Below are 24,545 nucleotides of genomic sequence, written 5' to 3' on the forward strand. Positions count from 1 at the left end.
CTTTGCATTCTTCCTGAGATGGAAAAGGAGCATTTTACAAAGCGCAGGAGGAGGCATTATGCTAATAAAGGCAATTGTGCAATGGTTGGACCAGGTCCCTCGGAAAGGAGCTTTCATCCCCCACGCTGGCCTGCACTCCAGGTACTTGGGCAGGCCGACTGCCGGGGAAGCTCTGTCTCGTTCCCATTCTGCAGGAGCCAGACAGCCACAGAGCCAGACTGATGGAGGGAGGAGTCGAGGCCAACCCGGCACTTCTGTGCTCACCGCCATGGCCCAGATCTCGTCACTGCCTCTACACCAGGTGTGCTTTCCCCGCCAATGCATTTGCTAGGATGCAGGGAGGACTGTGTGGAAAGAATTCTTGTAACTGAAAATAGAAACACTACCTCGGTAAATCAGAAAGGTGGGCTTTTGGGGTTTGGTGTTTTGCTGCCTTATAGCTGTTGCATGGGTCAGAAAGTTAGCTCAGAGCACAGGCTCCCAGGGCAAGGCAGGCCCTAGGCGCAGCCCTGGCTGGGGCCCTCTGGGCAGGACACCTGCAGGGGCAGGAAGGGGTCTGAGCTCCGTGCACCCTAATCTCCCTCCCAGTTTATTCTCCTGGGGTGGCTATTTCACAGTGCGGACCTCTCCGTCAGGTGGTCTTGAGAAATCAGGAATAATGCCCCATGTAGGTCTCTCATCTATTGCCCTTGTGGCATGTGGTCCCTGACTAGGGATGGCTCCAGACCAGAGTTCAAGTTTACTGTGGTGCGAAGGCAACACACTTAATAAAGTCCATGAGGTGTTCAACCCTTGATTATAAAACGAGCTTTGTGTTAGATGGCTTTGCCCAACTGTAGGCTAATGTAAGCGTCCCGACCACATTTAAGACAGGCTAGGGTAAGCTACGATACTTAGTAGGTGAGGTATACTAAATGCATTTTCGACTTACTGTATTTTCACGTTACAATGAGTTTATCAGGATGTAACCCCATCGTAAGTCACGGAGAGTCTGTATTTCAGTTGCTGTTGGATGTGTGATTTTTCTGGTAGCGCATGAGCCGTGAGCAAACACTCAGTATCTTCATCTGCGAAGTAGAAGAAACAGGAAGCTGGTGACATGCTGCAGGGTGGTCCTTGGTGGGACTCTTCCTCCTTATTTTTGTCCCTCCGGGTGTACCCCAAACAAGGACTCGACCCACCAGGTAGATTTTGGTGATAGCCCTGCCTGCTGTTCAGGTGTGTGGTGCATTCAGACTCTGAGACGAAGTCGCAGCCCATCCCGTCCACAGACCCAGCCCGGGGCACCGTGCCCAGCGGACACAGTTAAGAAGGGGGTTGGTCTCCCGAGTCTGTGGTGTTTGATCTAGCACTGCAACAGCACACCATGGGGGGGGGGGGGCAGGCGAGTCATGAGGGTTGAAGGAACACAAAATTCAAGAGACTCTGCCATTGGTGGGCTGTGTGATCTCAGGAAATCCACCTAAACACTCTGAGTCTTTGTGTCTGAATCAGTCACATGAGCGGGGGAGGGGGAGTGGGGGGAGAGATGCAGGTTTCATAAGGCTTTTTAACTTTTTATTTATTTATTTTTTAAATGAAAAGCTTTCTTTTTTTTAAAGATTCTATTTATTCATTTTTAGAGAGGGAAGGGAGGGGGGGGAGAGAGAGAGAGAGAGAGAAACATCAATGTGCGGTTGCTGGGGGCCATGGCCTGCAACCCAGGCATGTGCCCTGACTGGGAATCGAATCTGCGATGCTTTGCGTAAAGCTTTTTTAAATAATAAGACATTCTTTTGTAAAACATCTGGTTCATGAAGGATATTCGGAAATATTGGCCATTGTAGACATGAAAAAAGTAAAGCTTGCAATCTAATAAATCGGGAAATCATTAATAAATAACACAGTTATGTTGCCATGACTGCAGGAGTTATCATGTTGTTCCTGTGGATTGTATAACTTTACACAAAAAAGGGAAGAATTTGTTTAAGGCACAAGCATCAGAAACAAAGAGATTCGTTAGCCGTTTCTGATCCCAGGCTCTCCCCGCTGCACTGTGGGCGGATTAAGGCCCCTGTCGCAGGGTCGTGGGGGCTGGAGTGCACGAGAGGCCCAGCCCAGCCAAGGATGGCGCTGGTTCTGACAAAGTGGTTGTTCTGAATCATGTCTCTCTGAACGTCTCTTGCTTCCACCCTGTGTCCCTGTACCCTACCAGGGTTGTAAACCAGCTTGTTCCTGAGCTCCAAGAGAGTCTCGGAGTTGAGCTGTTAAGACAGCTGAGCAAAAACGTTCTCTGGGTGCTCCATCTGCAGTGGCCCGGGAGTCCGCGAGGAGCTCAGAGCAGCCCTGCGGCAGCCGCCTCCTTCCCGGGGCCACGGCCCCTCGCTCAGAAGGCGCAGGGGCTGGCAGAGAGGTGCTCAGGTGGCGTCCAGCTCCGGCATCCTGTGCATCTCATTTATTAGAGCTGAGTGAGCTATCATTCATAGACCAGAAAGGGCAAATCATCTCATTATTCTGCTCCTAGTTCTGGTGCCTGGGAAGCCACTGGGGCCTGCCATGTCTAGAATTAGCTCCGAACCCTTGGGCTTTTAATTAAAGGGCTTTGTGAGTCAGATGGTTTATGGGGCGATTCAGATCTTCAGGGAGACACCGAGGGAGGTCCTCGGTCCCGTCATCGTTGTCTACTCCTTGAGAAATGGGCTGCCGCTCTCCTCGGGAGGCTGCGGGAGGGGGAGCCTTGCAGGAGACTTCTGGGGGAGGCTTGTGGTCCAGCTCCCCCCCTCAGCCCCCCGACTGCAACCTCCAGGGCCAGGCGGTGCATTCCATGTCACCACATGTTTCCTCGTGAGCGTCTGAGCCGTCAGCCCAGTCCGACTCGGATACGGCTCCCCGTGGTGGCCACAGTGCCTGGAGTGATTTCTACCCCGTGCTGTTTCCGTTCCGGGTGGCGTGTGCTCAATGCATTTTCAGTCCCGAGCGGTACGAGGGATGAAAGGGCTGTCTACAGAAGAGGAGGCTGTGTCAGGGGCAGAGCTGCCTGCTGTGTGTTTTTAGCAGCTGCCTCCCCAGAGGAGGGTTTGAAAGCCCCACCTTTCGAGACGTTTCTGCTCGTATTAGAAAGTGACTTAAATAAAATTGCTCTCTGGCCACTGCTGCTATGACTGCCAGGCTGGCGATTATTTGTCTAAGTGGAGGACCCAGGGCTGGAATGTCACACCGTTTTTGTCCCTGTTCCTCACAGAGGAGGTGACATTGCATTTGTCAGTTTCTTCTGCCTGCTGCCATTTGGGGGTGGGGGTGGGGGCACGTGTACCCCCTGGAGTGTGGGCCTGCCGGACAGAGCATGTTATGGTGTCAACTAAACCCATTTGGTTTTCCTACAGACCAGCACTGAGCACCTGGTGTGTGTCCGGCGCCACATTAGGGAAGTGCTCTGGCTTCTTCCTGTTCTGTCACCTGCAGCGAACCTCACAGTGTTCTGCCTTTGACCTCCAGGGTTCCTGAGGACTGACCAGTTTCCTTTCGTTTCCTCCTGGATGCTGATGTGTTCAAGGAACTTGGATCGGCCACTGGGTTTGAATCTCTTTAGGTCAAGGTCTCTCCACCTCATCACCCCTGACATCTTGGGCAGAATAAGGCTTTGCCGTGGGCACTGCCGCCTGCATTGTAGGGTGGTTGCGGTATCTCTGGGCGCCAGCAGCACCCCACGGTTCAGCTGGGACAACCAAAGATGTCTGCAGACTTTGCCAAATACGTCCTCGTGACTGCACATGGACCGTAATGTCCTCCTGTCCCCTGTCTTAGTTTATAAAGGTATGTGTATGGAAAGCAAGGATTTTTGTTCCCCTTTAATAAAGTCGTTGAGGACCAGAAAGAGAAGAAAGTTACCCATCAGACAGTGAGTTGAGGCAGAACTATAGCTGCAGTGTAAACGTCCTGTCTCGCCAACCCGGTGTCCTTCTCATGGACCCATTTAGTGGTGGGCCTGTAAATGTCTCGTAACTGATGCCCTGGGAAAAACAAAAATAAAGCACACTTGATTAGGAGTGTTTGCCAGCTGTGGTGTAAGTGCTCCCACCATTGCTGGTTTCTGCCGGTCGGACCTCACTGAACGTGGAGTTGGGTGGAGCTGCGCGTAATTGGCTCTGCTAAGCCGGTGTCGCTGGGCTCCAGGACACACTGAACCCACGGGTGGCTTTGCTCAGATGTTCATCTTGCTTCCTCTGGACCTTGTCCCTCCACCTGTCCCCCTTCTCTCCTAATCACACACACTTATTTCTGTGAGGTGTGATGGGGAAGCATGAGCCCCATAAGGGTTTTTTGGTTGTCTGGTTGGATAAATACAGAGCTGTTAGAATGGAATATTCTTCCTCCCTTTTTTGTCGCATGAACATTTCTTTGCATAATCTTTCTATCTAAGGGTCGCAGAAGCAGGAGGAGAGTCCTACTGCTGGTCTCAGAGCGGACTCCCTAGGGAGCTCATCCGTAGGATCTCCTGGACCGAATGAACCCCTGGGCAGGAGCTGAGGGTGGTTGCTCAGCACCAGATGTTGAGTGTGCAGCCCCTGGAGGTACCAGGTCGTGAGGGCCAGCGGGCTGTTGGATGCACTAAGCTAGCCGGAGTATGGGAGAAGGGTATTTGGCTGGAGTTTCAGTCCAGATAGGAGCTGTGAATTCCCTAAGCCTCAGTGTCCACACAAGTGAAAAGAGAGATGACAGCCTTCTCCTCACTGTTGATGTAAAGAGCAAATGCACTATCTCATGTCTGAGCTTCAGGGGTCTACTCTTACAGTTGGCTGTTTGGTGGATTGGCTGGTTGTCATAATACTGAAAACTCATCAACCTAAGGACTTAGCTGGTCCTGTGTTTTTGACCATGGCCGTGGTTCTGTACCGTATGCTCCTAGGCGTCTTCTCCATGGTCTAGCACTAGACCTGGGGAGCCTGGGACTGAGGGAAGAACCCTCCTCCAGTTAGCAGGAGGCCTGGTTTCTCATCCTGCCATTGGGGCCACCTCATCACATAACCTCAGGGAGCACTTTGCTGTGCTTGGATGTGGGTAGCCCCAGAGGAGGGCTGGGAGCGTGCTATGGCGTTTGGGTGTGATCCTGGAAGCAGTGGAAAGTACTGGAAGGGTTTCAAGCAGAGGAGACACATCATCAGAGGTGCGCTTTAGAAAGTTCTTTCTGTAGGGCCCAGCGCCAGAGTCCGGGCAGGAGGGAAACAATAAGGAGGTTGGGGCAACAGTCCGGTCAGAAAGTGATGCGGCGACCCATGGGCGCTCAAGGCTGAGCGGTGCGGATGGAAGGTGCTGGGAGTCCAGAGAAGGAGAGGACGTGGTGAGGTGGGGGCCAGCAGTGCCAGAGGACACGGGGAGGAAGCGAGGCTGCCGCTGGCCCCGAGGGGTGACAGAGAGCACGGAGGCGAACGGAGGTGTAAGTGTGTTTGCACATCAGGGCAACTACATCATCCGGGGCTTCAGTGAGAGGTCATAGAAAGGGTGGTTCTTACTTTGTACGGCCTTGAACACCAGGCTTAGGGATACGGGCTTTGTGAGACGGTGGGGCCCTCATGGGGGAAGGGCCTTTTCTGTAGTTGATTTCTGTGGGGAGTTCCTCCCCAGCATTTTCCAGCCCTCAGCTCCCACCTCTGTTTGTCCAATGGTCAAGGGCAGGGTTCTTGGGCCCCCGGGGAGGATGTGGGATGCCTCCCCCCACCCCCCCGACAGCCCTGTGCTGTTGGGGAAGGCAGAATTGCCTTGAGTCTTGAGGACGAATGAGGCCTGAATGCTGATCATGTGACTCCTGATTTGCCTCGCCGCAGGGCCCAGGGCCGGGAGCAGCTGTGCTATTATCTCAGTCAATCTCCAGTGTTTGCCTGCCTGGGCCGGGGTGGCTGTCGTCTGCAGGCCCTGTAGATAAGCCGGCTCCCAGCTGTCGCAGGTACCTTCTCAGTCATTCTCCCCCATGGCAGCTCCGACCCTCTCCCTGCACGGAGAATAATGGAAATGGCCCATGGGCTCCCATGCCTGCTCTGTGAGCATGTGTGTGGTTCTGCCCACAGAGGTGAGGGACGGCTGGCCTCGTTGGCTTTGAGGAAAATGAGATTGGTTCTGTCTGTGAAGTAAAGCAGTTTGCAGGGAAGTGGGACAAGCCAGACATCATTACCTCTGAGTTCCCCATGAGGAAGCTGAGGCTCAGAGCCGTCAAGTGACTCACCCGAGGTTGCACAGCCAAGGACTGGTGGGGTGAAAACTAGAAACCAGCTACCTGTGGACCTCAGTGCGTTCCTGTGGGATCTGGAGGGGGCCCTCTACAGGACGGGCTCCTTTCCGTGGGGTTTCTAGCAGAAGGCCGCCTTGTAGAAAGGCACTCTCTCAGAGGGCAGTGCATACCATCGGTTAAGCTCCTACAGAAACACCCGCTTGCAGGGCCGTTCTAGGCTGTGAGGGCCCCAGGTTCCAAAGCCCACTTCATTGGATGGCAGGGAGTGGCTTGCCCAGTGTTGTGGAGAACTTCAGGGTCTGTGCAGAAACGGGAGCCCAGATCGCCTGCTTCTCAACCCACGGTGTTTTGCCACCTACCAGCATCAGCCACCCAGGAGGTGGCTTTTGTTAGTGGCACTCTAGGCCGGGGGGGGGGGGCGGCCCAGGGAGCTCACAGGTGGTTTGTGGCACTTGGTGATGTTTGCCCTGCAGGACCCGTGTGGTTTTGGGTGCATGCGTGCTGCTAGTGTTTGCAGGTCTCCGCAGCAGCCTCGAGTCCTCAGGAACGTGGGAAGCAAGTGGCTCCAGCCGCACTGGCTCTCGGGTCACCCCAGTGCACTCTGGCCGGGCCACCGGTTCTCAGTTTCTGCCTCCTGGGCGGCACTGGCCTTGACCTTCCATACAGTCATGTACCCTGAGAGTGTGGGTCAGCTTGCCCCACTTGTTTAGGGGTAGTCTGTGTCTGCCGAAGTTCAGAAAGGTTCCACGTACTGCACTGACCGCTTTTAACATTGGGTAACCGTAACAACCCTGAAAAGGAGCTATTGTTTTCATCATAGAGCTGGGGCGGCCAAGGCTCAGAGACGTTCCAGCCTGCCAGCGCTGGGCGCGAGACCCCAGGCTCTTTCCACAGCCCGGTCCTCCCTCTGGTACTTGCAAAAGCACTTCACACACCAGCTCCCTGTAGGGCGTCTCGGGCAGCGCTGGGGCGCACGAAGTCCTGCCCAGCCTGACACCAGCCTCTTTCTCAGCTGTACCCCTGCCGCCTGTCTCCTCCCTCCCTGGCCACACCGAGCTTCTCCCTGTCCTCCGGGAAGCCGAAGTTTACAGAGTCAGTCCTCCACAGTTGTCATTTGTGCAGGGCCCTGGATAAGTAAGACATTCCCCTCCTGTCAAGAAACTTTCCATGGGCGGCAGCGATCAAACATGCACATGAATAGCTATGGTGCTTTAGAAGAGAAAGCTCATTGGGTGTTCAAAGGAGCCGGGGCAGAGCATGCGTTGTTAAGATCTGCATTTGACAGACTTTGCATCTGAAGATCAGAGAGAAGCAACGAGGGACTAGAGGTCACATGGCTCACCCAAGGCCAAGGTTGGGGGAGAGCCCGGTCGCCTGGCCTCATCATGAAGCGTTCGTGCTACATCGAGACATCATCCTGTCTTGTGGTCAGGCGCAGCCTCTGCAGCCCGAGCTGCTTGTTTCTGTCTGTGAAAAAATTTTCAAGTTTATTTTTCAACTACAGTTAACACGTAATATTGTATGAGTTTCAGGTGTACACCGTGGTGATTAGACATTCATGTACATCCCAGAGTGATCCCCCGATGAGCCTACTTACCCAGCTGACGCCTCCCATGGTTATTACAATGTTACTGATGATTCCTTGAGCTGCCCTTTACATCCCCGTGGCTATTATTGTAACTGGCAGTTTGTACGTCTTCATCTCTGTCTTACTGCTGCCGGCCTGGTGGAGACGGGGCAGAGTCAGCTGCTGACGCCCCTGCCTGTTAAGTCATGAAGCCACACTCCTTCGGTTGCAGCCCCGGGAAGAGAGGGGGGACCGTGAAATGCCGCAGGCCATCTGAGAGTTGGTCGTACTGATGTTTGCAGTTGTCCATTGTCAGGAGAGGGGAGGGCCCTGATCTCGTGTGACTTCTAACCAGCCTCCCACTCCCCACCCCGGAGGAGGACCCGATGGGAAATCCTGTCCAAGAGAAGGCCTCGGTCTGGGCAGTTTTGTTCCGTTGAAAAACCAGGTGGCATTTTCTGAATTCATTGGCAGTTTGACCAGTGTCCTCCCACCATTCACATGGGGGCTCTGACCCCAATGGCTGTGCAGGTGGGGCAGAGGTCAGACGAGAGGGTGAACCGCAACCCTGGGAAAGGGAGCAAACGGAGCTTAGGAGTAGAGACCTCCCTCCCACCCTGTGCCAGATACCCCATCTGCAGTGACAGACAGGCCCCTCCTTGGCTGTGCTGCACAGTGGTTGGCGTGAAGGCCGTGAGATGGAACTTGGTTCAGGTGCGCACTTCACTACCAGCTCTGTTATGGATGTGTGTGCTGTTAACGGTGGGCTGGTCGCTCAGCCTCTCTGAGTCACTCTCCAGCGCCTCGTCTGCAAGGTGTGGCTATGGGGCGCCCATGATCGAAAGGAGAGCCGAGAGAGAGGGCTGTGGGCCGAGCCTGCAGCACAGGGCCCTGGGGGACAGTCAGCGCGCAGGGAGGCAGAGGGCTCGTCTTCCGTCCCGCCGCCGTCATGCGCTCCTCGGCACTCCTTGGTCCAGGACTGCCTGAGTGCCTGAGCCAGGCCACTCTGGTCGGTCACCATCAGGTCTCCGGGCTGCTCCCGTGACAGGCTCTCCACCGTGGGTTCCCAGCGGGCTGGAGGGAAGTGTGTCGGTGGGGAGAACTGGGTCCCAGTCCTGGCTTCTCCACCTGCTCGCGGAGTGGCATTAGACAAGTCTCTTCCTTTCTCTAGGACAGCGATATCTCCTGAGAATAACATGAGTAATAGTAACAGCAATAGAAATAGTCATTGTAGTTGTCATTAATGGTAATAGTAGCTGTGGGTTGAATGGTGCCCCCCTAGCCCCACACAAGATGCGTCCGTGCCCTAAACCACAACCACCTGTGTCGTGGCCCAGTTTGGAAAAAGGGTCTAATCTATTTACCAAATGCAATTGCTTGCGGGAGGTCCTACACAAAACGAGAACAGGTCTGGCTGTTTGTGCTCCCGCAGGAGGAGGGCCCAGAGCCTGCCACCAAGCCCTCGGGGCGTCTTGGGTCGCCTCAGTCCTGTGAGCTTCCGTGGAGCCGTTAGACAGACTCTGCACTCACGTCCTGTGATGCCCCGCGATTCGGTGAGCGTGGGGGTGCCCTCTCCAGAGAGGACTAAAGCTGCCGCTTTCTCATTTGCATTTACTTTGCCTGTATTGCTGGATGAGTATGAGTCAGGACTATGTCCTGGTTTCAAAAGAACAGCCGGTTTTTTCTCCTCTTGGGCAGAGATTCTTAAGAAGGCAGATTTTTAGGGAAAAACCGAAGCTGGCTTGAGCTGCTGCCTCTGTCCTCCCCAAGCCGGTGGGGCAAAGGGGGAGATCCCCGGCCAGAGGGCCCAGCTCCACACCCTGCAGGCAGGCTCAGTTCCTGCTGGCAGAGGGAAAAGGCCCGGCCTGCCTCAGCCACGTGCCGTCCCTTGAGGAAATGGAGTCCTGTCGCTGGCCTGCCGAATCTCCAGGGTGTCGGAGCAGCAGCAGCTGCTTCCCGCACAGGTTGTCCCTCCAGCTGCCTTAGGTGGCGCGAGACCAGAGAGCCACCTCGCCCTCATGTCGGGGGGCCTGGCTGGTTATGGAACAGCTACACATTCAGCTTTTGGGTGTCAGGGCACAGGGACCCCAACGGTCCTTTTTAAAATGCATTGCTAAAACAAGTCACCCCCTGCTTCTAACGTCATGGCATGACTGCTTTATACCCAAGCTGCATCAGCCTAGACACCCAGCAGCTTTGCAAGACTTTCCAGTGAGCCCAGTGAGCAAAGAGCGAAGCATTGCAAAGGAATATTTGTGTGGGTTGGAAAGCAGGGGATTGTGCAGGACGGCTCTCGACCAACAAAGAGGCACAAAAATAATGGGCCCATGGGACTGGGGATTATATGAGAATGACCACATGTCCTGTGTTCCTGGGACAGTCCCAATTCATGCCTGTTGTCCCAGTGGCATTAATAGTTCCCTTTTCACTCCCACAAGTATCCAAGTTTAGATGATAAATTACATGGTTACCCTGATTGCACATGACTGTGGACGTGCACTGAGTGTAGCTGCGATGTGGATAATACATTTTAGTAAAACCCTGTACTGTGTGTGGGTTTTTTTTCATTTTATTGAATTTATTGATCAATACGTTACATTGAGGTCTACAATTCTGTCATTCAGGATCTGTATGTTGTATGGTGTGCTCACCACCCCCAGTCAGAACTCCTTCCGCCACCACGTGTTTTGACAGCTCACATGCTGGCTGTGGGTTTGCACCTTTGCAGAGTCCAGGGCAAGGCACGTCACCGTTTCACAGCACGTGTGGTTTACAGGTGGTGATGTCATGGGACAAAATGTCACGGAGACCACGCTTCAGATCGTTTCTCCTAGCTGACTGGCTCTTAGACCTTTGGGAAATTGCTTCGTGTAGCTCAGCTATAAATTAGGAATAACCTAACTGCACAGCCATCACAGAGTTGGTGTAATTGCTAACTAACCTATGTAATGCATCTAGCTTATTTCCTGACATGTAATAGGTTGCCAAAAATGGCATTATCATTATTATTATTATTATTATTATTATTATTACTACTATTACTACTACTACTACTACTATGGCTTTAATCTCTCCATGTCTGAAGTGGGGAGAGATGACCCCTGTCCTGCCCTGCTCCCCAGGTCTGTGTGAGGCTGAAACCAGACCCGAGGGTCCCTGTGGGTATCGCAGTGTTTGAAGTGGGGACTTTGGACAGCATCTTGCTTGCCTGCCAGCGGGTCCTTTCCCTTCTGGGTTCCCAAGACACCCTGAGGACTCTGCCATCTTGGACCCTCTCTCTGTCCCCTCCCCAGCCTAGCCTACCTCCTCCTCCCTCCCACCAAGCCATGCCGTGTAAACGCCAAGACCAGATGTCATTTACTGCTGCTGGCTGCCTTGGAGGGCGGGCAGGCTGCCGACAAAGGGAGGCCGGGGGCCAAACTCCTGGTCCTGCCTGCTCGGCACTTCTCAGTGTTCCCACCTGGAGACTGGCCGCCTCCCTCTGCCTCTTGAGTGAAGGTGTCGTCTGTCCACAGTGTCATCACCGTATTCCTTATTTCTTTCCACTCATTTCCCTTTCTTAAGGCCCAACCATTTTTTCCTTATTCTTTCTAATATAACTGCTTGGAGTATTGCACAGTGGCCCCTTGGGCCTGTGCATCCGCTGCCCTCTCCTGGTACCCATCAGGAGCCCCTAACTCTTATTAGTATTAGTGTTGCAGGATGATTAGGTTATTATTATTAGGCGTGTCTATTTGGGTGGTTGTTCAACTTGCCAGGTGGTTGTCAGCCTTAATGATGCCCTTTGGGAGTTCAGAGACTTTTATAAGAGTCCATAAGCAAGGAAAGTGGACAAAAGACGCTGGGAGTACCTTAGAATCATGGTCTGGAGGAGGCTCACCCTTCTACGGGCCTGGCCCTCTTAGTTTTGAGGCAGGAGAAAGTGGGGTTTTTGCTGGGCCCAGTGGACAGACCAGGTCCCAATCATAGACCCTGAAAGCAGGTTGTCATCTAAAGAACATTTGAGAAGGAGAGCAGTGGGGTGGGATAAGGATAACACCTCCTGAGACGCTGTCGCTGCAACACCTTCCCTGTCTTGTCTCCAGGTCCTTGCGGGGCACACCTGGCCCCCCGGCCACAGCCAAGAGGTGAGAGCCACGGCCCTGGCACAGGATTCTTCTTTGGAGATTTGTTCTCTTCTTTGCCCGCCCCCAAGTGCCTGTGGGAAATGGCCCCTGTGTCGGGCCCCTTTGCTGGGACTGTGCTCAGGGGTGGCGGCGTATGGGCGTGCACCCCGCATCTCCCCCTGCCACCGCTGAGACCAGCTTTCCCAAAATGCAGGGCCAGCCCCACAAACATCAGCTCAGAAATCACTTTCTCATCAGGCCAAGGGCTTCTCAGAGTTGCTGTGTTTTCTCTATCATTTCCTTCCCTCCGCCCTTCGCTTCCTGTTTTTTCTTCCTCTTTCTCCACCCGGAGCCCATCTCGCGGCCCTGTCCCTGTCGTCTGAGAACAGGAACAAGTGTGGCGCGTTGAACATCAGGGCTTCCTGGCTGGCCGGCCCTCTCTGAGCTGCTGGGGGCTGCAGCCAGAGCCGCGGGCTTCTCTGGGGCCCTGAGCCCTGGCCAGGAGCAGGGCAGGAAGCCGTGGCCTTTACAGCCCCGGTCGGAGAGAGAATCTCAGCAGAATAACCCTTCGTGCCCTTGCAACAATTTACAGCTTCCACAGAACGTTCTGTGGCATTTGAACTAAGACACCGCGAAACTCCTAGTGCTTTGGCTGAGTGTATATATAGTCTGGTTTAAGTGGACAAGACCTAGATTCGGCAGTGAGATACGAGTTTATGAACGGTTCTGCACCATATTCTCTTGACGACTCTGCAGGTCACTCTAGCTCTCTGAAGTCTGGTTCCCTAACCCTTTGGAAAAAATGAAGTTAGTGGTATTTAGAGGACAAATTAGGGAAATATCTCTACGAAAGTCACATGGTGTGCTTGGCAGATTTTATTTGCTTAACAAATGCAAGATCCCTCTTTTGGTTTTGGTTTTCTGCACAAAGGACTGGCTCTTCCAATGTACAGGAGCCAGAAAAATCACCTAATTAATGATCCCCACGGGAGGAGAGTCCATGTCTGTTTCTGTGTTTTCCTGAAACACGGGAGGGGAGACAGAGGCGGTGAGAGACAGAGCCGGGGGAGGCTGGCTAAGAGACCTGTCCGCGGGGCACAACCGTGCCTATCTCTGGAAAGCAGAGCCCACCCCCCGCCGTGCTCACAGGGCACGCTGTTCCATAACAATGTTTTTCTCAGGGGAAACAGGGGTAACTGTCCCAACCACATGCCCGGGGTGGACTGTTTTACTAATTCAGCTCCCGGGGGGTAAAACTATAAAAATGACAAAAACAGCAATCTGGAAAAAGTGCCACCTCCCTTTTTTTTGAAAATCTGTTAAAAAAAAAAAACAAAGAAAAGAAAGAGAAAGATTTCCCATTCAGGGTCAGTGACCAGTTGTTTGAGAATTCAGCCAGACCATGTGGCTGCTTTTAAAAAAATTCCAAAGGCCAGAGACACGTTCTCATCTGGATTCCTCTTGCAAGTGTCCAGACCTTAGCAGAGGCTGTTTTCTTCTCTGAGCCTCGATTTCCTCAACGGCCAGACGCAAGCATCAGATAAGGTTATCGCATCGATGTCTTTCAGCCCTGGGAATCTATGCTTCTGGGACTCTCTGCTCTCCTTAAAAAAAAAAAAAAGTATTGTTATTAGAGGAGAACAGGAAATGGCTTCTCGCAGTAACATGACTTGAATTCCCTTTTCACAGATTATCACCCCATTCAGGACCAAAAAAAAAGCCACAGGACTCAAGGGGGCCACAGCCCTGATTTGGGGAGCCAGGCTTGTCTTGGCCGGAAGGCGGCTCAGCTGGTTCACTCCATCGGCCTGGACTGGTGCATCTGAGTCACGAGAGCCATCTCCAGGTAAGAAACAAGGGGCATGGGTGGTGGCAGACCGCACAGTCCGCACCCGCCCTGTTAGGGTCGGGGGCGCATGACAGGCACGCTCAGCGAGTACGTGGAAGTGTTGGGGAGGGCCGTTTCACCAGATTTGTCATCCGACTGGAAACCATGCCTCCTAACGCCACAAACATGTAAAATGGGGAAGAAAAGGACCTAATTCATAACTGGTGTGCACTTCAAGGTAGCTGTAGCTGTCGTTTGGGAGTGATTAAAGGTCCCTGGGTTCCATAATAAGTGCATTCTGAGTGGGAGCTGCCCGAGACTGTCGCGTGTCTGGGCACGAGACAGAGGAGTCGGGAACTACCTGCGGGAGGAGAGCGTGTCAGAGCCGTTTTGGGTTGGGCTTCTTTGTTGTTGTCATGGTCGTTGTTTTCGCAGAATCTGTTTGGGATGAAACACTTGGGGTTTCTTTCTGCCCGTCCGGATTTAGCCAAGCAGCGGGGAGAAGTCTTGCTGGAATCTCTCCCACTGTAACATTTTTAGAGACAAATTGAGTTCCTGGACTTGTCATCCAAGAGCGCTTGCGGGGCACGAACTGCCGGTCAGCATTCCCCTTGCCCTCTTCCCTGGCCGCCGGTGCGCCGGCTCTCTCGTGACCTCCCTCCCGACCTCCCTCCTCTGTCACCTTCCCCCAGTCGGTTCCCGACACTTTCCTTGTTATCAACAAGGCAAGGGTCACATCTACTTGAAATTCTTTTTTTTAAAAAAGATCTTTTTTTAAAGATGTATTTATTTATATTTAGAGGGGGAAGGGAGGGAGAAAGAGAGAGAGAGAAACATCAATGTGCAGTTGCTGGGGGCCGTGGCATGTACCCTGGCTGGGAATCGAACTTGCGATACTTTGGTTTGCAGCCCACGCTCAATCCACTGAGCTACGCCAGCCAGGGCCTGAAATTCTTTATTAACTTGGACCTGATGTAAGCTGACATTCCTTCTTGAAGACTAGAGGTCTACAGAGAGTTTCACTCCTAGACTATGTGGTATTCACACGACTCCTCTCAGCTGGCTTGGGAGCGGGAGTCAGGAGGGACATGCCTATACACCGAGCTGGCCACACACCTCTTACCCTTCCGCAGTTGCTGGTGTCACCTTCTGCCGTCCTCCTTTCTAAAGCCCTTCTTTCTCATTGAGTTTCCTTGAAAACTACAGCCAGAGCTTTTTATGAAGCTGAGCCCAGTATAGAACGTGAGATCAGGTGGTTTCTAAGGTATTTTCCAGTCCTGTGTTCCAAGATCTTTTTATCCCAGATTTGTTCCTCATACCAGGTCCTCATTCACCGGAGAATGGGGTGTACCTCGGGGTCCCCTTCTTTCTCTTCCCAGGGTGGTTCCCTGAGCTGTCACCTCATTCAGAAGGAAGAGATGAGTTTCGGAATTAGACAGACCTGACTTCAAATCTCAGTTCTGCTCTTGATTAGCTGAGTGAGTTTACCTCGATTAGTTTGGATTCCTGATCTTCGGACTCCCCATCTGTAGGATGGGGATGGGACATTCTCATCTGTAGGCTTGTGGCGAGATAATTCGTTAGCGTAGTTTCTTCCTTATATCAGACTTCAATGAATGTTAACTTTTCTCCCTGTCCAGCCTTATGTGGAGCTATTCAAATATAGCTTTTATCCTCTGTTGGGATCCGTTTGAGCCTGGAGCCTAAAATCCAGGGACCAGCCTTGTGTACACGCAACCTAAGTCCCAGCCAGTTACAGGAGAGAGGGGCTGTTAACAGGCTCCTGATTTCAGGGCTTGTCTTCCCCAGCGGCCTACCCTCGCCTCAGCCCTGGCCAGGGTCCCCTTTGCAGCCCAGCCCTCTGGACTGCTTGCTGCATTAGAGCTGGCTTCAGGGCCCACCCTTCCATCCATCCTTGGTTACAGGAGGTGCTCCGTGAAAACTAACTCCATCCCAGGAGCTCTGTTTCCTCCAGATGAGCGGAGTCTCAAGACCCGGGGGAATACTCTGACAGCTGGGATCAATTAATCTGGGGCAAGCGTCCTGGCCTGGCCCTCAGCAAGAGTTAGCTTCAAGTACATGTCCATCCAGGACCATGGCCTTGGTCTTCTTTCTTCCTTGTCTGCTACTCTGTGGGGCATTCATTCATGCAGGCAGCCGTTCATTGCACAGACGTGTATGCGTGGGCCACGCGGCAGGTGTCCTTCTTGGTGTTAGGGGTACAGCACAGCGCAACCCAGTGTCCTGTTCTCATGGAGCTTGCGTCCTAGTCGGATGGAGGGTTGTCGACAGGTAAATGGACATACATACCTTGTATCAGGCAGCACTAAGTGTTGATTAAATATTATGTAAAAAAATAACATATCCAACATAGAGAGCTAGGAAGTTGGGAAAAGAGACATTACTGTCCTATAGGGTATAAGGGAAGGCCTCCCCAGTCTGGCATTATTGGAGCAGGACCCGAACGAAATGAGGGAAGGAGGCATCACAAGGCCCCCTGATAAAGCATCCTAAGTAGAAGTAGGGATGGATGCCCTTGTCTGGGAGGGTTTTAGGTATTCACTCAAAGACCCGTCCTGGGCAGTAGGTACTGAGACTCTGGAAGCGAGTGACACGAGGGCCCGTGGACTGGCGCTCATTCAAGGCTGCCTGGGGACGCTGCATCAATAAATTAGATGGAAGTGAGCAGTTGTCCTAATTTGGTCATTGTGGAACCAATTTGCTAGAGTGGGAATTTTCCACGGGAACCACCCACGGGTCATTTCTACCAATTCTCTTGAAATGTGTTCGCCCAGGCTATTGCCAAGTCTTGGCTTCAGAAGAAAGGAAAGATCCGTTCATTCAGCAAACATCTGAGTGCCCGTTATGTCAGCGCCAGTGCTGGACACCAGGGGTAAATCGTGATTAGATTCGGCCCCTGTCCTCAAGTTGTCTGTGGTGTCCCTGGCAGACGTGCTAGGAACTAGGCAACACACACCTGTCAGTGCTGTGTAAGAGTGGGTGTGGGGGGGCCCAGAACAGGGGCCCCCAACCCACACTAAAGTAAGCTGCCTGGAGACACGCTGTCTCCACCAGGTCCTAGAGATGAAGGGTCATGAACAGCACGGAATGTGGGACAATCTTGGGAGAGGGTGTCGGAGTTTTGAGGCAGAGAAAAGGCATAAACAAAGGGCTGCCCCTTGGAGGAGTGCGTGCTGTGCCATTCACCGTGGCTGTGGACTGCAACGTGAGATGACTCAGAGGCCAAGGGACTCCTTCACAGTGAGAGGCTGGAGCCTTGAATGTCAGCCCAAGAGGGCTGGGTCCGTTCTGAGGACAGCACAGAGCTGGGGTCAGGTCTTTAAGCAGAGATCGATGGCCTGATAAGATTGGAGTTTTATGAAGCAAAGGGTCTAGTTTTATTTGCTCCCCCCACCCGCCCAGTGCTTGAGAACGCTTATGTTACACCCATTTCCTATAACGCTCTAAGACCACAGTTCGCTCGGCCGTAAAGGAGGTGGCTGCAGATGGACTGAACGAGACACCCATCGGGAGTGGAAAAGCTTGTGGGGGAATAAAGGAGCCCACAGTCCCAGGAGCAGACAGTGAGGGAGAGTCTGGGCCTGATCCCAGCGCTCTGGATGCAGAGAAGGAGCATCTCTCCGCCCAGGGAAGGCAGGGAAGGCTTCCAAGAGGGGCCATATGAGCTGGGCATTGAAGGATGAGTACGAGCTGGGGTCTGGGAGAGAGGCGCTCCTGGTACCGAACTGCACTCAGTCAATAAGGGCGAACGCTTGGCTCTCTGTGCTGGTGGAGGGGAGGAAATAGCAGAGCGATCGTCGGGCACAGACAAGGCCTCAGCTCCGCCTTTTCAAAACCCATTAGGAGCCACCCCCTCACCCTCCCACCTTGTTCCCAATGGTGACTGAAAAGAATTAAACGCACTAATCTGAGTTGATCTCTTCCCTGACCCGATGGAGGTGTGAACGAGCAGAACAGGATAAAGGGGAACAGGACAGGAAGTGGAGGGGAGAGGAGGAGGGGTCCGTCCCCATCACCCCAAACTCCGAGTCGGCAGCATGCATTGCGCCAGAGCTCTCTGGTGGCACAAGTCAGCCTCTCCGAGAACCGGGTCTGCTTCTTCCCAGTGAAAACCGAGAGATTTTTAAAAACTGTCTGTCCTTCCACCTTCCTCTTGGAAAAAAATGTATCTTTTATGGGCATGTACATATGTGTGTGCTACGTGTGTGTATATGTACATATATGCACATATGCATGTGTTATATAGAATTTATTTTAACCCAGAGGAGAACCTGGGGCTGACGTCCTCCAGGACGTCACACTTTTTAGCTGCGAGATGAGTGGACGGGTTGGAACTGACCTCACCGACCCACGCACATTCCTAGATGTGCCCAGGTCAGTGCCCTTCGTGGTACTGGTCATTCACGAGCGCACCGGGAGGGACTTCTGGAGCCAGTTACAGGAGAGAGGAGGGAGCTGGTCCAAGGCTCACAGCTACAGGTGGTCAGGAGCCACACCCTTTTCTAATGGTCTCCCCTTGCACAGTACGTGCCACGTTGCCCTCAGATACATATGTGAGGCTTCTGGTAAACCAATGAGAAGCAACTAAGAATCTCCCTTGAACACTGTCCTCGCCTAGAGCTCTAAATTCAGACCTGGGCAGAGCAGTGACATCCTGTTGTGGAATCAGAGACGCATGTGCCCTAAAGTCCTCTCCAGATTCTTCTGGTGCTGGCAAACTCTCAACATGCTTCCAGAGATGGGGAGCTCACTACCTACCAGGGCAGCTACTTCCCATTCCAGGCACTGGTCAGCACCCTTCCCTCTTCACGGATCCATTTTCAAATCTGACCATGTCTCGTCTCTGCTTGGCTTAGACATCTCAACATTCATGGCCTTGAGAGCAGGTGCTTTGCTTTGACTGGAGGCTCTCCACTTCTCCTTTCAGAGACCAGCTGCCCTCCCCAGAGCTGGGGCTTCTGCTCTCTTGTTCTTGGAGGACCTGCTAGCTCTTCCTGGTTTCTTCTCTTCTCCATCTAAGGAAAGGCCTCAACATGAACTTCCTCTCGTCTCCGTCTGTCTAGAACCCTGGCTGTACCCCTAAAGTAAGCATTTCTTTTGAATGCCTTTAGCAGACATAAAGTAAAATTTAAGAAAGAAGAAGAAGAAGAAAAATCAATGAAAGGGAAGAAAGAGAAGAGAAAGAAAGACAAGACAGTGAGTGATGAAGGAAAGAGAAATGCCTGTAGCCTTAGCATTAGGTTGGCTTCTGGTCCACGCTCTGACGCTGGCCCACCATGTGACCTGGGACACCCTCTTCCCTTCTCCATCATCACTGTAAGAGACTTAGACTTAATCGTCCAGGTGCTTCCATTTCCAGACTTGTCCCCAAGGACGGTCTTTGAATCCCACCGAATCCCTAGGTGGTCCAGCAGGACCCTAGTGGGGGACTCGGTGTTGCATCACCACTGCTAGGAAGCACCTTTGGAAGGGGAGAAAAGAGACCCTTCATCTCTTCATGGAAGGGGGGCCTCCATCAGTCCCGAACACAGAACAGCTGATCTGGTTCACAGAGTAAAAGGGGGCTCGGTCTATAACCCACCCCATCCAACCTGTGCCATGAGCCCTGGTGTAGCTGATGGCCTTGGTTCATTCTCTTGAAGCTTTAGTCTCTGGCTTCCTTGCAGCTCTGTCTTTGCCTCTTCTCTAGGTTGGGAAATAGGACAGTCAGTGCGGGGTGTTCGGCCCTGACGTCAGGCCTGCCTTTCTCTGGTTGGGGCTCGTAAGTGACCAGCCTAGGGGTCCCATGGTGGATCCTTCATATGACCTGGAAAGCAGGAAGGACCCCAGGGTCAGGGCCAGGCTGCCAACCAGCGGGGAATTCTGCAGAGTTCTTAATGCGGAGAGCAGACCCAGAAAGTACTTTTTCTGAGGACTTCGGCTCGGCCATCAGTGGCCCCCACAGGACCCCCTTCTTTCTCTTCTCCTGACTCTGCTGCTGGTCAAGGAAAGCCTGGATTGGCAATCTTTTTTCTAAGATTTTATTTATTTATTTTTAGAGAGGGAAGGGAGGGAGAAAGAGAGAGAGAGAGAAACATCAATGTGCGGTTGCTGGGGGCCCTGGCCTGCAACCCAGGCATGTGCCCTGACTGGGAATCGAACCTGCGACACTTTGGTTCGCAGCCCACGCTCAATCCACTGTGCTACAGCAGCCAGGGCTTGGCATGGCAGTCTTGATCATCTTCAGTTGCCATAGCATGGGATACAAGGAGCCTGGAAATGTGATGACAATTGCAGAGGCACGTGTCCCCAGTTTGAAGGAATGCCATACACCAGATACTGTAGCCTAGAGTGGACCTTCGGTAAGATTGATTTAAGTGTTGTCATTGTGACATGCTGTGTTACATAGTCAGGAACACACTTCCTGGGCAGAATCCTCCTCTGCCACCTGCTGTGGGGAGCTCAGTGGCCACCCCACCTCCCGTTCCCCAGTGTCCTTGTCTGAAGTGGGACGGTCACCTGAGCCTGCTGCACAGGCTGCTCTGATCATTCAGTGGGTTAATAATATGTGTGAGCACGCACGTGCTGCCTGGCACGTAGAACGGACGCAGTGCGTCGGAGCCATTCTTACTTTGCCCTAAAGCCTCAGTTGGATTTTCGATTACGAATAAGTTTCTGGGATGTGGTGTGAGTTCAGTCATTTCATGGTTGTTTATTAAACATCGTCTCTGTGTAGAAGGAGTCTTAGACAAAGGTTCAAAGCCAAAGTCAGCAACTCTGATTGACACAGACATGACCAGTGCCCTGCTGCACCACGTGCACAGCCGGAGCATTCCGGGAGCCCAGGGACTTCTCAGTAGAGCAGGGGTGCAGTAAGGAGGGGGTGGGGGCAGAAGATGGGGGTGCGTTGATAGATGATGGTGGAGTGGACTATGGATGACCTAGGGATTGGGGGGCCATTCTGAAATGGGGAGCGGGAGAATGGCCAAGGAGAGAGGACTTGCTTGATAGTGATTTTTTGGTTTGAGTGCAGAGGGTAAGCTCTATTTTAAGCCTTTTGATGTCAAATGCCCGAGGGCACCAGGTGGAGATCCTGCCACTTGGCCCAGCTCTAGAGTCGGGAAGAAGAAGGCTCAGGGCATGGGCGTGGGGCCCCCCACCATCAGGACAGAGCTGCGCCCCTTGGAGTGAGCACAGGCCTGTCTGTGTGCTGCTGAGGGCTTGGCCCGGCCCCGGCCCCCTGAAGGCCCCACAAAGGCTTGCTTGTTCTCCCCTGACATCAGACCTTGCCCTCCGGATTTCTCTGTCCTTCTGGGGAAAGATCTCACACAGGGATAATGCAGTGAAAGGGAAGGAGGCCTGCGTGAAGGCGGGCGCAGGCGTCGCCATGCCAACCAGAGTGGAGGGTAGGAAGGTGGCGCCTGCCATGGGTGCGTGCACACCTGCCAGGCCACACCCGGGACGCCCCCACACCGCTGCTCAGCTTCTGGTGGGAGGGAAATAGACGCCTCCGGTACCGGTTCCGAGAGGTGCTAGCTCTCTGGTCAGTAATGGACAGTGTATTCCCAGGTCAGATTAAGTAGTTGCTGCAGACAGTGGGTTGACTGTGTAAGTAAGCAAGTGTTGTATTTAAACACCTGGATTTTCGGTTTTAGCAAAGACTTAGAGAGAGAGTTTTGCTTTGGAAGTTCTGTAACAGCTTCCTGTTTAGAGTGATCTGTGAGATCGTCTAGTCCAGCTTCTGTCTGATCCTTCCTTCAGGTGAGTAAACGGAGCTAGGGGGGTAGATGGCAGTGCTGAAAATGGAGCGTGAAGAATTTACGGCCATATAATCTCAACCCCGGGACTGGGGCGTGTATGGAAAGCACTTAGCACAGACCTGCCCCTCAGTGGGGGCTCAAATGCTGTTCCTGGTTCCTCGATGAACTTGACTTTGCGCTAATCAATAAATGAGCTCAGTCATAAAACAAAAATGCCTACAAAGCCAGCACAAGGGGGAACTTCTGATTTTCTTCACCCTAAACCAACGAGTTCTCAAACAGTCACCTAGTTGTAGATACAGGATGAACAGGGAACTTGACATTGAAACGTCAAATGTGTAGTCTGGTGTAGTGGTTCTCACACTGACGGCCAAGGTCCTAGGGTAGGAAGTGAAACATGAGCTGGCATCTCTACGGTCTCGTCGGTGTCCTTCCCACACTCCACTGGACACCAAACGAGCTGAGGTCATTTTGTTTAGCTGGGTTCTCCGATGGTATGAACTGAGGGAGTGGCCCCGGACCTCAAGTTTGTGTAACAACTCGCTCTCTTTCAGTGGCATCAAGAAGTAGCCTAAACAGGATTTGATCTGCCTGTGGGGCCTGTGGACCCTACAGTGAGTGCAGGGCCCAAGCTTTCCAATGTGGTCATTTGTGGCCGCAGACGCCAGCCTGGGAACCCAGGCTGCAGGGTCAAGTTGAAATCAGGACAACACATGGTTTAGTCATCAAGAACAGGGCTGGGCTCAAGCATAAATTTGGAGATACACTTGGTGAGTTTGTTTGTTTGGTTCAGTTGTGGTCTGGGTCGATCCATCCAAACAGGGAAGTCCCACCGCGGCTCTGCTGCCTGCTCTGTGTATCATGAGTTTCCTGCAGGAGCGCCCCTGACCGAAGTGTCCCTCTGCCCCCTGTCATCAGCCCCGGGGGCAGCGGTGCAGGTCACCAACAGAGGATCTCCCGCTCTCTTCATTTGCATGTCAGATTAGCTTCCAGGTCCACGATATAATTGTAAGTGCGTGTTTCTTCCAAGTGAGTGATAGAAACTCATCTTGACAAGGTTGGCATAGGATCTTAACGTTAAAAAAAAATCTTTACTCTTTGCAAGCCAAGTCAAATAGATTCAGCCACAAGACAGATGTGTCCCTGGGTAGAAAACGTGATTTAAGAAATGAGCGGAAGGGGCCGGGGAGGACATTGGCTAAGCCACATGACTGGCTCTATTAACTTTTGATTCCCAAATGTCACGGCTCCTTTTCCGGCAAACCGGTAACAGCAATCCTCTTGAAATGACCTTGAGCAGGAGTTGAGTTACCGCATTGGGTGCCGCAGCTGTGGGATTTTTACAAGGTTTACAACTAAGAGGAATAACATTTAGAAAATATTCAGGATGCTGAAATGGATCCCTCTGCTTTGTCCTTTTTACGAACTTCTGTTCTTGTCCTAAGTGCCTGCCCAGACTGGGTCTGGAGTTTTTAATATGAGATGATATCGCCTCTTAGTGGAGAAAGTACTTAACTGCATGCTCTTGAATTGGTGCAAAGGAAAGCTGTTTTAACAGAGTATATATTGCTTTAGTAACTCTCAAAACTAAACTACTTGTCTACTTTTGAGTTATGAGAATTAATTGAGATAGTTTGTGGGAACCACTTAAAAATTACAGGGTTATCTGGTAATGAGGATTTATGGAAAGCAGGGCACTGAGTGAAGTAATCTCTCTTATGTAAAGATTTTCTTTCTTTTTAAGGGAGTGGGAAGGGAGAGAGAAAGAGAAGGACAGAAAAGTCGATGTGCAAGAGAAACATGGATCGGTTGCCTTTCATATACCCCTACCTGGGGACCTGGCCCATAACCCAGGTCTGTGCCCTGACCGGGAATCGAACCGGCAAATGTTTAAGTTCACACACTGACACTCAACCCACTGAGCCACACAAGCCAGGGCACAAAGTAATCTTCTGAGTTTTCAGGATTTCAGGTTCTGGGCTCTCCGGGCCAGCTCTGAAAGGTGTTAGGAGAGGTGGCTGGAGGCTAGCGACAGCATACTCAGGAGTGAGCAGGAGTAAGTTTGCAGCTGTACGTGTGGAAGAAGACATGCAGGTTAGGATGACTACAGCAGCTCTATTAGCTCAGAGGACTGTCACTCACAGCTGCGAACCTGCCTTGGCCCACTTCCGTCACTCCTGTCCATCAGAGCCGTAGGAGGGCAGAGGTCAGCTCTAACTCAGGAGCAAATGCAAGGGTAAGGAGGGGCGAGTAGATGGATAACCTGACGGAGCCGGTGGAAATTTTCCAATTAAACAGAATTGTTGTTAGACTGGCAATTTCTAGAAATTTTGAAAAAGCGTATTACTTTATTCCATTGAAATGCAGCCATTCCCTGGGCCATGTAAACAGACGTCTGAATCCTTAGGGTCTGTGTTAACAACATTGTTCCATCATCTCACGGAATTTTGTACAAGCCAATGGGCATCCCCAACCTGGCACCTTAATGTTACAATTTTGCTATTATTATAATTGCAACAAGACCTGATTTGGGCTTCCAGGGCTGGGACTCTGGCGGGTCCTCTATTGCTTCTCAAATTCCAGAGGAAAAGAGTCTGAGTTAGAGACATCAAATTAGACCTTTGAATACACATGCTAGATTAACCTAAGCTGTCCAAACATTGCCTAATGTAGGGCCCCCTTTATTAAATATGTGAAAATTATCGGTAGTTAGCGTATCTGCGCGTTTCAGGCCGTCTGATGCTTCCAGTAACAGAGGCTTGAGAGCAATTTCTGTTCAGTGGTTTAAACATTCTGCCCGACTTCGGCATCACTGCTGACGCACGCACAGAGATAAACTCTGCAGCGCTCCCTGACCATAGCGGTGGTCAGTTTTTACAGAGCGCAGTACATTTGAAAGTGCTGGGACCCTGTCATCACCATCCTTCCCAGCGACCTTGACATCCGAGGCTTCAAGGGGCAACACCAGGGATGCTCTGCAGGCACAGGCAGTTCTGTTTCTTTTCTTTTTTTTTAAGATTTTATTTTTATTTACTTTTTAGAGAGGGAAGGGAGGGAGATAGAGAGAGAGAGAGAGAGAGAG

General features: G+C 52.2%; 1 protein-coding gene across 1 annotated transcript in view; it reads left to right on the top strand.

Annotated features, from left to right (window-relative positions):
• The window catches only part of CYRIA (CYFIP related Rac1 interactor A), a 95,844-nt gene that overhangs the window by 31,053 nt on the left and 40,246 nt on the right, over nt 1-24,545 (top strand). Inside the window, exon 2 of the mRNA XM_045844529.1 lies at nt 13,565-13,721. The gene's annotated coding sequence lies outside the window, so the exon portion shown is untranslated. The remainder of the gene's footprint in view (nt 1-13,564; nt 13,722-24,545) is intronic.

Source organism: Phyllostomus hastatus, unplaced genomic scaffold (assembly GCF_019186645.2).
Source record: "Phyllostomus hastatus isolate PE091 unplaced genomic scaffold, TTU_PhHast_1.1 phas_contig_402, whole genome shotgun sequence".
In the NCBI taxonomy this organism is placed as follows: domain Eukaryota; kingdom Metazoa; phylum Chordata; class Mammalia; order Chiroptera; family Phyllostomidae; genus Phyllostomus; species Phyllostomus hastatus.